Genomic DNA, 14,413 nt, shown 5'->3' with positions numbered 1-14,413 from the left:
AAAAAATTCTACCCCTTGAGCCTTGCACAATCTTTCCAGGGCCGAATTGATCGACAAGGCTCTCATCATATACTCCCTCCTATCGTGTCTGGGCAGAATTGCAGACACTTTCAAATTCAACCCTAATTCTCGGCTTTTGTTCAACAGTGACCTGTACTTGTTAAGTAATTCTGCCGGTCTCCTACTCTTAATATTATTAGTGCCAATAGGATAATATGAGATAAATTTCCCAGATATCAATAGGAGACTGACAAGCTAACAATCTAGAGATAGTTATCCAAACATCACTGGATTTCTTATGAAAAGTGTACTAAAAGTAAAACAAAAAGGTATACAAGTATAAAAAAAAAAATAGAGGGCAAAATTATGATAAAAGAAATAAAGGAGTAATAGAGAAAGTTTCACAAAAGATGGCTATCAATCATATTAAAGATAACAGATTTGTTATCTCATGTCTGAGTATCATAAAGCATCTGAAATGTGGAGAAGAAATGAAATTCATGCCTCCAGAAACACTAGACAAAAAACCTCCCTAAGCTTAAGCTTTTGCTTACTTAATAACCATAATCTTGACCTTTTTCAGCTGTGTTATGACAAAGTATAACAACCAGGCCACATATATTCTTAAGTGCATACTGATTTGATTTTAAATAATTAATATTTAGTATTAATAGTAGCAAATAATGCAAGAAAGGTTATAGCATCAGCAAAAAAAAAAAAAAAAAAATTTCACCTATTCATCCATTCCAATAGTTTGTATAGTTCTTCCTCGAATTTATTCAAACTATCCACTTCCACAACAATGGATAGAAGCTTATTCCAGCAATCAACCACCCATTGATTGAAGGCAAACTTTCCGCACATCTGTTCTGCAACCATCCTTCCTCAATTTGAATTTATGCCTTGTTGGCTCAGGCCATTGAAAGCCTTAAACACCTTGATCAGATTACCTCACAGGCACCTAGACTGCTGCAATTTGCAGAACTAAGCCTTTCTTGGTAAGAGAACCCCTTTGTTCCTCTCACCAACCTTGTTACCCTTCTCTGTACCTATTCCAGCTGCTTTACATTCATTTTTAAAATGAGGCCTCCAGACCTGTATGCCATACTCTAGATGTGGCTTGGCCATTGCCTTATAAATGAGATAATCACCTCCTTATCCCTGCTTGCAAAATTCCTGTATATAATTGGCAAAATCCCATGGTCTGTCCAGGCAGCCTGTCTGCACTGCTCAGAGAACTTCATATAAGACTACACAATTACCTCAAAGTTCTTTTCATTTTTCACTATCTTGAATGCAGTACCACACAGTTGATACATTACTCTAGGATTACTGCTACTCCTGTATAATACCTTGCATTTCTAAATGTTAAACTTAAATTGCCATTTGTCAGCCAATCTGCCTAATTTTACTAGATCTTATTGCAGCAGCAGGACAGACCATGGGATTTTGCCAATTATATACAGGAATTTTGCTACCAGGGATAAGGAGGTGATTATCTCATTTATAAGGCAATGGCCAGGTCACACTTAGAGTATGGCATACAGGTCTGGAGGCCTCATTTTAAAAATGAATGTAAAGCAGCTGGAATAGGTACAGAGAAGGGTAACAAGGTTAGTGAGAGGAACAAAGGGGGTTCTCTTACCAAGGTCCTTGAGGTTGTCACAGACATTCTCTCAGATATGTCGGACAAGCTATACTTGCTACCTGGGAGTCTAAAACACTGATGGAACTGATATTCGGGTGACACTCAAATCAAGTGGACCCAATTTTGGTGAAACCGGACAATCTGTGACAGCCAAATCCTCTACTTGCACCGTCACGATGGTGGGACTTTAATCCTGGGTATAACCTCCATGCACAAGTACATGGTGGGTGACTACCCAGGTGTGAACCAACGTAAGCAGGGGTCGAGGTGTGGCGCCCACACCACATGGAGGAACGCCGCCCCTCTGTGTTACCAGGCAGTACTAGGTGGTAGATAACTCTCATCAACTGGTGAAATACCACCACTTTGCTTATTGGAGCCTTGAAGTGGTGGAACCCATGTTTAGTCTCTAGAGCTAAGTTCCGGTCAACCCTTCCCTATCTCTTCCATCATGCGGTATAATTGATGACTTTTGAGGTTATGATGAACGTCGTGGCGAGATCCAATATTCCTTACATTTCGAGGGTACAGCTCTAAAACGGTGTTCGCAGGCCGGCCGCTAGTTAGTACACCGGACCGAACCTATTGGTAACTCTCTAGGAGGCTTCCGGATCAGCTAGTGTATAATCTTGCTACCTCTCGTCTGCCAGATAGTGACTGGAGGGAGTCCAAGTAGTGTGTATGCGGGGAGCATTGTCGAGGCCACGTTATGTCAAGGATCTGGGTATATTCTTACCACGTGTACGCCATATCCAAAAATTTCATTACTTCATACAGCATGTCCCACCCACTTTTTCTTACTATTGAATACACCATGAATTGTCAAACTAATAGAGCAAGCTTATCTGCGAAAAGATCTAAACCTCCCAAGAACTTCCTAATTTATTTCACAAATATACGTGGTCTCAATTCTAATCTCAACGATGTCCATTTCCACTTGCAGTCTGCCAAACCCCATGTACTCTTTCTGATGGAATCTCAGTTATTGGTTGATTCAACTGCTCATCTCAAATGCCCAAATTATTCGCTGTATGATTCCCCTCGCCTCAAAGGTGGTACTTGTGCATATGTCCGTTCTGATATTCCCTGTCAGAGACTTGGCAATTTGGAATCTACTCTCTTTGATCTTCTCTGGCTTAAAATCTCTCTACCTCATTGTGTCAAATTCATCTGTTGTCTCTACTGTTCTCCCAATTCCACTAATCACTTGGAGCTCTTTGACTTCCTCTCTTTGCAACTTGACTTTCTCCAGTCCAACTTTCCTAACAGTGAGGTAATTTTCCTTGGTGATTTTAATGTTCACAACTCCAGCTGGCTTCCGTTTTCTAGTCACACCGACCCAGCAGGTCGAGATGCTGAGGCTTTTGCAATTACTAATGACCTGGCACAGATTGTTCATTTACCCACAAGAATACTGGACAATCCTAATCATACAGCCAATACGCTTGATCTTTTTCTCACAAACAACCCTTCTAAGTACACGGTCGAAATGAGAGGTCCTTTAGGCACTTCAGATCACAACTTGGTGAATGTCTCTTCTCCAATGGAACCTTTATCTCATGGCTATTCCCAACCTCGTGTTGTTTGGCATTACAAGAACGCAAAATGGGATGACCTGCGAGACTTCTTTTGCTTGGTCGGATTACTGTTTCAAAACTTCTAATGTCAACGTTTGCTCAGATCGTGTCAGCGAAATTATTCTTGCAGGAATGGAATCCTTTATCACACACTCCACTTTAAAATCTCATCCTTTATCTAAACCTTAGTTTTCCAATAAATGTGCTAAGGCTGTTCAAGAGAAGAATGTTGCATATCGTGATTGGCTTGTTTCTAATTCTTCAGTTTCATTTTCTGCCTACACCAAAGTTCGCAACAATTGTAAAGCAGTTATTAATCAGTCCAAACTAGAGTTTGAACAGGCTAAGAGTAGAAAACTTGCTTCTTGCCCTCATGGTAGCTGAGCATTCTGGTCTCTTGCCAAAGCTATTGGCCGCAACTTTTGCCCATCTCTGTTCCCACCTCTGTCCAAACTAGATGGTTCTGTTGTCACTTCAGCCAAGGATAAAGCTGACCTGCTAGCATCCCATTTTTCTTCCAGCTCATGTATTAATGATCTTGGTAAAACACCTCCCATTCCCAACATGCTCCATTCAATGCCTCCTGTGGTCTTCCGTCAAAAGGATATCAGAAGGATTTTGATGAATCTGGATGCTAAGAAAGCTCCAGGTCCTGATGGTATTTCTCCACTTGTTCTCAAAACCTGTGCCCCTGAACTTACTCCTATTCTTTGCCGCCTTTTTTCACTTTCTTATTCCAAAGGTGTTTTTCCTTCTGCTTGGAAATTTGCTCATATCCAGACAGTTCCTGAAAAGGGTGACAAATCCCTCCCATTCAATTATCGTCCCATTGCAATTATTTCTACTCTTTCTAAAATAATGGAGAAATTGATTAACCGCCAACTCTTAAACTACCTAGAAACCTTCCATCTGATCAACGATCGCCAGTATGGATTCCATCAGTGTCGATCCACTGGTGATATTCTGGCTTATGTTACCCATTTATGGACTAATTCAATGGAAAGGTTCGGTGAAACATAAGTAGTTGCTTATGACATCTCAAAGGCTTTTGATCGTGTTTGGCATAAAGGTCTTCTAAACAAGCTTCCATCTTATGGTTTGCCAACTGTTTTTCGTAATTGGTTATCCAGTTTTCTCTCTGATCGCTCACTGAGGGTGATGGTAGATGGCTTTCTGTCTTCTAACTTCTCCACTAATGCCGGTGTCCCCCAAGGTTCAGTTCTGTCCCCCACTCTTTCCTCTTGTATATTAATGACCTTCTTCCATTGACTGGAAATCCTATCCATAGTTTTGCCGATGATAGCACATTGCATTCCACTTTCCATTTTGAGAAACCTTGTCCTGCTCAATCAGCTTCAACTTCTCGATAATTTGTATCCAATTCCTTAAATACCGATCTTCAGGTAATTCTCCAGTGGGGCAAAGACAACTTAGTTGATTTCAACCCTTCTAAAACTCAGTCTTGTCTGATATCTCGCAAAAAGGATTCTTCTGCTCCTATGCTTATCTTTAGTGATACTCCGATTTCTAGGCAAAATGATATATCTCTTTTGGGGATTACCCTGACTTCTAATCTCTCTTGGCACAAGCACATTACAAATATTGCTTCCTCTGCATCTAAAACACGTGGTTTTTCTCTTTCGCTCTCGGCATTACTCTTCTTCCAAACAGCTGCTCACTCTGTATAAATCGCAAATCCACCCTGTCATGGAATATTGTTCCCACATCTGGGGTGGTGCCCCCAAAACCTCTCTCAGGCTTCTTGATTCCATTCAGAAGAGGGCAGTTAGGTTAATTAATGATTCATCTCTAACAGAGTCTCTCCACTCGCTTTCTCATAGACATACTGTTTCTGCTGCATGCCTCTTCTACAGATACTTCCATGGGCATTGTTCTTCTGAATTGGCTTCTATAATTCCCGCTCTTTCAAAACAGTCCGAACACATGCTGCTACCAGCCAACATTCATTTACTGTCCAACTTCAAACCCACAGAACCAACTTTTCATCTTCCTCATTCATTCAACTGCCGTTTTCTGGAATAACCTTCCTTCATACGTATTTCCTGAAAATTACAATCTACAGAAGTTCAAGTCCAATGTCAACAAATATCTTTTCATCTTCTCAACCTCCAACCCAAGCACGGTACTAAGTACTATAGGTTCTAATACTTCTCGTGTTTGGGGTTCACATAAAAAAAAAAAAAAAAAAAAAAAAGCAGCAGCATACCTTCATTACAGTTAGCCATTCTGGTAATCTTTACACCATCTGCAAACTTAGACATTAAGCCCAATATACTGTAATTTAACCCCGGGGGCTCACATCTGGTGAGTATGGGCTTGGAAAACACAGGGTCCTGAGCTGGATATCATCATTCTTCCCTTTCTTGGTGATTCCTTTCCACTTCTCTCTCTCTCTCTCTCTCTCTCTCTCTCTCTCTCTCTCTCTCTCTCTCTCACAGGGTAACTCGGGGAATTTTTTTTTTTGGTTGGTGCAGCACAAGCCTCAGGCTTCCTTGTACCATATGGCTAATAATAATAATATTATGAATAAATATAGAAAACAACAATGGGCCCAGCACAATCCTGGGGGACTCCACTGATAACATCAGTCTGCAAAGAGCAGTCTGCCATTACTGTAACTTTTCTTCTGGAACCCAATATGTAAATTGTATTTACTCTGTTTTTTATACACTGAGTGGCCACTTCATTAGATGCCTACCCAATGGCAAATAGGTCCTCTCCCCCTTTAGCCCCCAGAAGAGCCTGGATTCATTGTGGCATGATTTCAGTCAGGTATGGAAAGAATGCCACAGGGATGATAGTCCATGTTGACTCAACTGCTTCTCACAGTTTCAAATTGGATGGCCACAGATATCTACTCCAAAGGGTTCATTTCATCTAATCTTACAATTACTCAATTGGATCAAGATCTGATGACCGGGGAGGCCACTGCAGTAAGCTGAATTCACTCTCCTGTTTCTAGAATCAGTTGTGCATAATTCTCTGCCTTGTGATATGGCACACTATCCCGTTGGAAAAACCCATTTGTAGATGATACACTGCAGTCATGAAAAAATGTGCCTCATCAGGAAATTAAGATATGTGGTATCTAAATGGGGCTCCACTGGTATCAATGGGCCCAACGTGTGCCACACCACTACACTGCTGCCACCACCATCAGCCTGCATTGCTAACATCTGGCAGGATGGATGCATGGACTCATGCTGCTTTAACCATATTCTTGTCCTCCCATCAGTGTGAAAAAGTGAATCAGGATTCATCAGACCAGACATTTTTCCAATCCTTCAATGTCCAATGTTGGTGTTCCTGAACCACTGTAACCATACTTTTTGTTTACTGCTGAAGAAAATGGAAATCTGTTTGGTTATCTGCTTCAATATCTCATTTGTGTCAAGGTTCAATAAGTCATGCATTCTGAAATACATCTTTGGTTACTACTGTTGTGCTGGGTTGTTATTTGACTGAGTGTAGCTTTATATCATATAGTACAAACACATGATGATGTTACTGAAAGAGCACTCCATTTCATGAGAATATAGTCGCCACTCAATGCATATTAACAGATGTTTGTGTATACACAAAGTATGGACAATTTGAAGAAGACAATTTAATATTCCCCTCTCCCAACTATATAGTCGTTTACTAGAAAATTTCTAGTGAACCATGTAGGGAGAACAATGCCATGCATCGATGATTTGTACTTGGATTAAGCCTGCTACTTTGAAAATGGTGGTGCACATCACACAGGTAAGAAATTTCCCCAATGTTTGCTTTCCTGGAAGATTGGATACAATGAAGCAGACAGATATTAATTGTAGGGTAATCTAAAGAATACTGTGTATGCTAGAAAACAATTTGCAAGTTTTCTAGCATATTGCTGAATCTGAAACAAAAAACTGAAGTTGCCTGTGCTCAGGGATTTTCAAGAACTCTTTGGGCTACAGTGCACTTGGAAAAATACCACTTGGATCTTTATCATCATCTAACCAAATAACAAGTGAGCCAGAGCGCTTCAAGTCTCCATGAAATGAAAAAGTCAAGCAAAATGAAAATGACAAGAAAAATGAAATTTACAGATTTTAATATAACAAAATTTGGAAAATTGAAAAAAAATATATTTTTTAATTAATGTGATCTTAAATGCTATTTAAGACATTTCTGCCTGTGCTCATTGCATAAAGCATCAACTCTTATGGTAGAAATTTGTGAATACGATTAACCACAATGGGCTTGCAAAATGTATTCTTTGCTAATCAAGAAATGAGTAAGTGTGTATACATTTTTTGGTGTGTGAATGTTTTGTTTATTTACATTAGATTTTAGAATCCTTTGAAAATGCACACATCCCAATACAAAAATATAACAATAAGTGTAAAATACAACAACAACATCATTTTGTGGATTATTACATGAATTAAGAGTGGGCAGCTACCTACCAATGCATATGTGACATGACCACTCTGTGCACTAATTATTATGAATACTGTATAAAGATCACCATAGTAGTTAACCTGCTTTCCACACCCATGAAATGCATTCCAACATCACAAACTCCATACACTTTTTCGTCAATTTTTGGATTGTATCACAAAAATCTTTGATAACCCTTATTTAACTGGGCATTTTCTAATCAAATTTATTATTAACTTTAATGGAATGTATTTAATTAAGAAACATCCTGCATGTCAATATATATTAAATAACTTTTTAAAAGTGCTAGAGCAGCATTTTCCCCTAAAATTAATTTTTGGAAGAAATATTTCAAAACAGAAATTCATTATCTTTCAGACTTGTTCCTATTTGGAGGGGGGGGGGGGGTGAAAGGGCTTCAAAAATAGTCCCATAGAAGAAAAAAATAAAATGAAAAGTAATAAACACAGCTATGATACATAACAAGAAATGCTGTTAGGGATGTTGCTTATTATAATAAAATATATATTACTAAAATGAAATACTTTTCACAATATAGCCTATAACTGGCACAGATTTATTATTTGTGTGTTCACTGATTTACACTCATCTGCACAGTACAAATAATGATACAATAACATGATTAGCTAAATGTTCCTATATATCACCTTAAAATGTCTAAAAAAAAAAAAATACAATTTGTTTGGGATCAGTCCTAGTCAAAAGAGGTAACCAACATACACTTGGAAACAGTCTAGCTTTATTTGCACTTGCAAATAATTGAATAAGTGAACAATTTATTTTCACTTCTATCATTCAAAGCAGTAGTTTCCAAATGGTGATATTTACACATCCATTTTTCAAATATATTAAACATCAATAGAAATTGTGTACCAAAAAAAGATAAAAATTTAAGCAATACTGTTAATGAAAATTACCACAAAATAGGATAGGTAGCATTCATACAGTTTTATTAGTAATAGGAGTTTGCCGATACAGAATCATTAAGTGTCAGAAATACAGGATATTTATTTTTATCATAGAATTTCTAATGTGAAAAGACATGCTTCTTAGCAAAAAGGTATGTAGACAAAAAAAAAAAAAAAAACTTTTGGCAGTGGTATAAGTTTTGTGTTTTGCCACATATACTTATTTATTATTCCTTCTAAATTACAGCTTACCTCCACCAACCAAATGGTAAAATACAGCATGATTATCACATTTACATTTTTTCTTTTTCCAAAAACTCATTGAATGACAATGAATTATGAGACAACTCATTACAAAGCAATACATATGCTTTGTAATCAAAGCTAGATTTATCTGAGGTGCAGTTACTTCACAGACCAGGCAACCTTACTTTTAGAGCTTCTAAAATTGTGCACCAGGGCCTCAAACTACCTAAATCTGACAGCTTGCCCACTGTTTTTTAATAAATAAGAAAAAAATGCATATTAAGTTTGCTAAGCCAAAAAAAAAAAAAAAAAAAAAATCCAATTGGATGTCAATTTCTTAAACTGTGTGACTACTGCCAAGAGTTGCCTAAGTATTATGTTACAAATAAACAGCACTTCCCTGCAAAGAGAAGTACAATGCTATTTATTTATAATGTGGTGCTCCATGCAATCCATAGACAGCCCGTTTTAGTGATTACTGTAACCTCATTGGTGGGGAACCATGGTACTACTTCAAAGTCTAGTGATTTTGTGAACAAAAGCACTCTTAACCTGTTGATTTTTGGATACAGTCCTACTAGAAAAAAAAAATATATATATATATGCCAGTCTGCAGGTAAGGGGAAAATTGAAGCCTTAACTGCTCAATCTATACAATGAGTCCCAAAAGTGATTGAGGTGAATTTTCAAATTAAAAAAATATATATATAAAAATAATAAGTATGCATGTTCAATAATAATTTTTTTTAAAAAAATCAAGTTCATAACAGGTGTTGAAAATTACCTCAACATTTAAACATTTCTCATTTCCCTGTACTTACATATTTATTTAATAGAGTTGATGAACTTCATTCACTGAGATTAAATTAATATTGGCTTGATTACACCTTTCATCTCATCAACTGCTTTTGGATTGTTTATGCACTTACCACTTTCAATTTATACCATGGGTAAAAATCAAGGAATGTAAAATCAGGATTGTGAAGTGGCCAAATGAGTCATCCATTTAAGACGTGATTTAATACATCCACTGTTATGTTGGCTATATGAGTCACAGTGCTATCTTGCTAAAATAAACACTGCTCAAATTAGTAAGTTGCCAAAAAATGGGTATATAAAGCCAAAATAGTACAATCAAAATATTGGACCAATTATTCTTCTCCTTGATATTCATACCAAACTCATTTTCTTTTCATGAAGAGGTTTTAAAAGTTTTCTAATAGCAGTGAGCCAATTATTGTTACGGTGGAATCTCGTTATTCGTCATTAATCCGTTCATGAGGGATGGATGAATATAGAATCAATTTTTTCCATAGGAATTAACTAAAATTGGAATAATCCATTCCCAGCCATGAATCTGATACATAAATAAATAAGAATTTAACCAGAGCTTTACCTTTACTGAGGAGCAATGATGGCAGAAGCTGAAGAGGAGGAAAGGAATTATTGTTGAGAAGGGGAATTACTGTTTAAAACATCAGGTAACTGCAATTCTTGTGATCGATGTGTTTTTTGTCCCTTTCCCGACGATTCACTAGCACTCGATTTAGCAAAAAAAAAACACCTTCCCCAATATTGTCTGCTTTTTTTAAAATTTTCCGAAAGTAGCCAATCACATTATCATTGAATGAATTTATATTTTGATTAACTACGGCAATGCTCGGGTGCCACTTCTCGACCATACTCTGCATTTTGACCCAATTGGACAGCATTTCCTTAATGTCAGCAGTTGGAATGCTGCCTTTACTTGATCCTTCCTCCACTGCTTTATTCCTGTTCTTTATGAAGGTCCAACAGTTCTTCTGTGATGAGCTCCTTCCATGGTCCTCCACCAATTCTTCTACATCCTCACTATCAACCTCCAATCCCATGGACCTGCCCAGAGACACAATTTCATCAACAACAGGCTCTGACCCAACACCTTAAGTCTCTTTCTGACACACACTCTTACCACAGTTTCCTCCAGGCCGAGTTCATTATCCTGGAAGACACTTCCCCCCCATGTCTTATCAATTATCCTCAAACAATGGAGGACTTTGAAGTGATTTTTCCAAAATTCTCTCAATGTAAGTTCCGTCTCCAATGTCACTTAAAAACAGCTTTGAAACAGGGCTTTTGTATAAAGTTTTTTAAAACAGGCAATGACCCTGGGTTGGATTGGAGTAGTTGTTTGGTGGTAGATATTTAATGCAAATAAAGCTGCATTCCCCTGCTAAATCATCTTCCAAGCCAGGGGGATGAGTAGGAACATTGTCCAAAACCAAGAAAGCCTTTACAGGTAAATTATAACTTTCTAGATAAGCTTTCACACTTGGGCAAACACTTCGTGAATCCACTCCAGATAAAACTGTCTTGTTACCCAAGCCTTACTGTTAGCCCTCCACATCACATTCAGTTTACTTTTTAATATATTGTTCTTTTTAAAAACTCTCAGATTTTCTGAATGATAAACGAGCAATAGTTTAATTTTGCAGTCCACACTAGTGTTACCACACAACAAGAGTGTTAATCTGTCTTTCATTGGTTTGTGTCCGGGCAATGCTTTTTTCCTCTTTTGTGATGGCACTTTCTTCTAGGCATTTTTTTCCAGAATAGGCCCATCTCATCACAATTAAAAACTAGTTGAGGGATAAATCCCTTAGTGTCTACATAGTTTTTGAAATCCTCAAACTTTTTAGCATCTTCTGCATTCGAGCTTGAAGCCTCTCCATGCCTAACTATACTATGAATGCCCATTTGCCTTTTAAATTTTTTGAACCATCCCCCACTTGTGATCATATAACTGCCTTGCTTTTTCGCAGATGATAGATTCTGAAATACTATCACCAGCCATTTTTTTTTTTTTTTTTTTTTTTTATGAAAACCCCAAGCACGAAAGGTATCAAAACCTATAGTACTTAGTATCGTGCATGGGTTGAAGAAGTATGGGGGAGGGATGCCGGAAACTTTGCTCTAGAGACTAAACATGAGTTTCACCACTTCAAGCCTCCAATAAGCAAAGTGGTGGTATTGCACCGGTTGATGAGAGTCATCTACCACACGTGGGTTTTTTTTTGCTTTTCAGTAATCCATACTAATAAAAGATTTTCGATGTTTTCATACGTTTGTGATCTTTTAGCAGTAAGAATTTTTACACCTTTTGCCACATCAGCCACTTTAATTGCTTTATTTTTAATTATGCTGCTTACCGTAGTTCTCAGCATGGTAAATTTTAACACAAAGTTGGAAACACGTGTTCCACTTTCAAACTTAGCAATGATTTCTTTTTTCAACTCAATTGTGGTTCTCACAGCTTTCCATTTTGGTTGTTTTTCTTCACTACACTTTATTGGGGCCATGGTCACTTCTTTTTACAAAGATAATTGCAAAATTAAAAAAAATTTCAAAGAGAAAATAAGTGATGTGCACTGAACGATCACACAAGGCAGACCGCTGGGCTATTGTACAAGGCTGGCCGACTGCGTGGGTGATTGCACGAGGCTAAGTTGACCATGTGATTGGGTGACTTTTCGTGACAAATATGGAGGTTCCACCGTACTAATAAAGAAAATGCAAGTATACTTGGACAAAATGGCTACCATAGCCAAGCATGAGGGTACAGAGGTACACGAGCTTTGAGTGACCATGATTCAAGGTTTCCATGACTACTAAATACGGTAATGTACTTGTATTTCTCTACCTTGTTAACTCCTCAGACCTTATTGTGGTCATCCTGGAGTATAGACAGAAAATTTATCTAAAATGTAAGTTGAAAAGTCCATAAGGAAGCTGTCACAATCCTTTAATGCAAACAACATGGAACCAGTCGCAGTACCAAATTCCAAGTAATGAATTCCATCCATATTAAATTCATCTCAGCTAAGAACTTCATAGTGATGACAGATTGTAATACCACGAATAGCTTCTGCAAGGCAAATGTCATTCAGTATTGTATTATTTAATGAGGCCTTGTTTTATCTTAATGGTCATGTCAACAGACAACTTTAAATATTACAGACAAACACCCAACATTAACTGAAACAACCCATGCTCAATCCACAAGTAATGGGATGGGCCGAAACATGGGACATGAAGCTGGTGAAATCACCTTGTTGATATTGCATTATCAAAATGTATGGCTACATTCTTCCAGCAGGATGAATTGCCAGAACTTTGTGCTCAATGGTTACTCAATAACAGAGCTTCCCAATAAATGGTTTGGAAGATAACTAATGAAATGGCAATAACAACTACCATATATAACACCACTCAACTCTCTTTGGGGATGTTTGTTATCTGCTGTGTATCATGGTCATCCAAGGACAAATGCATAAATCACATCTGAATGTTCAAAGGTAAATGAAACTGTGTTATTGAGAGTCCAAGCTTCGCAGTTAGAATTGGGAAGGGTTCAGAAATAAATGGCAGACTATTTGAAAATTAGTTGTAATTAGCATATGAACACAAATTGATAAGCATTATTTGTCATATTATTACATTTTGCCTATGTTGCACCACTTTTGGGACACCCTGTATGTATATTTCTTATAATAATTTAGTGTCTTATGTAACTATTCTCACCCTCGTGGGTAGTAAATTTAGTAGGATCACTGTCCTCCCCACACCAGGTGGAAAAGAACCGAGTAAGAGTCCTGTCAATGACAGAAGAAATTTTTACAGGCCTTTTTCTCAACATGGCTGAGTTAATCGGTGTCAAGCGAGGGTAACGTGGTTTTTTTCCTCCTGAACACTTGGGTTTTTCATCCAGCAAACAGAAAATTGACCTCCGAACATGTGCAATTTACAGAAAAACCTACATGAAGCAATGTGGCCTTAGTCACTGATGCTCCTAAAAAACTCAACAACAGGAACTAATTTTCTGGTTTTGTATTCAACTAAGAGCAATCTTATTTAATGATTATCAGGCTTCTCATTTTAGAACCTCTTTAATGTCTCACCAAATATATAATTCACATTTACTCACATAAGAGCATTATAATAAAATTTACAGAATTTTCATATAACTATTTCACAAGTAATTAATAAATTTGGCAGAGTTAAAAAAAAATGCCAGAAAAAATAATCAATTAAAAAAAAAAAAAAAAAAAAAACTTGTGTAATGTTCCAGAACTAGTAAGCATAGGGCTGTGGCTTGTTTTTCCTTTAAATGAACTAAGGTTATGAGGTGTCAGTATATTGTACCTGCATCTATTCTGCTGCCACTTTGCATTTTTTTTTTTTTTTTTTTTTTTCGGGATAAAAATTCTGAGTTTCCACAGAGGAAAATCATGTAACTCTCATACAAGACCAATTAATACAGCCAGTGTGGAAAAAAAAAAAAAACTTTCACAACTACTACAAAAACGCAATTTACAACCCACAGTTTGAGGTAAATTACTAATCACATTATAATCATGAATTATGTAATAATCATAAAATACAGTCTGGAAGAAAAAACAGTGAAATATGTACTCGACTCAATGATTTCCTTTAGTGATTACAATGTAATCAGCTCTGACTAGATACACTAATCACTATTGTCATGCAAGTTTACACGAATGCGAGATAACATGTACACGAAAACGGCAAGTCATAATTACATG

General features: G+C 37.2%; 1 protein-coding gene across 2 annotated transcripts in view; it reads right to left on the bottom strand.

Moving 5' to 3' along the window:
* Sms (spermine synthase) overlaps nt 1–14,413 on the bottom strand; it is a 163,890-nt gene that overhangs the window by 148,907 nt on the left and 570 nt on the right. The gene's annotated exons all lie outside the window — the stretch shown is intronic.

Source organism: Mastigoproctus giganteus, chromosome 7 (genome assembly GCF_048544385.1).
Source record: "Mastigoproctus giganteus isolate SK-2022 chromosome 7, ASM4854438v1, whole genome shotgun sequence".
Lineage (NCBI taxonomy): Eukaryota > Metazoa > Arthropoda > Arachnida > Uropygi > Thelyphonidae > Mastigoproctus > Mastigoproctus giganteus.
Note: the sequence above shows the minus strand (reverse complement) of the source record. Positions and strands in the feature narration are given on the sequence as shown.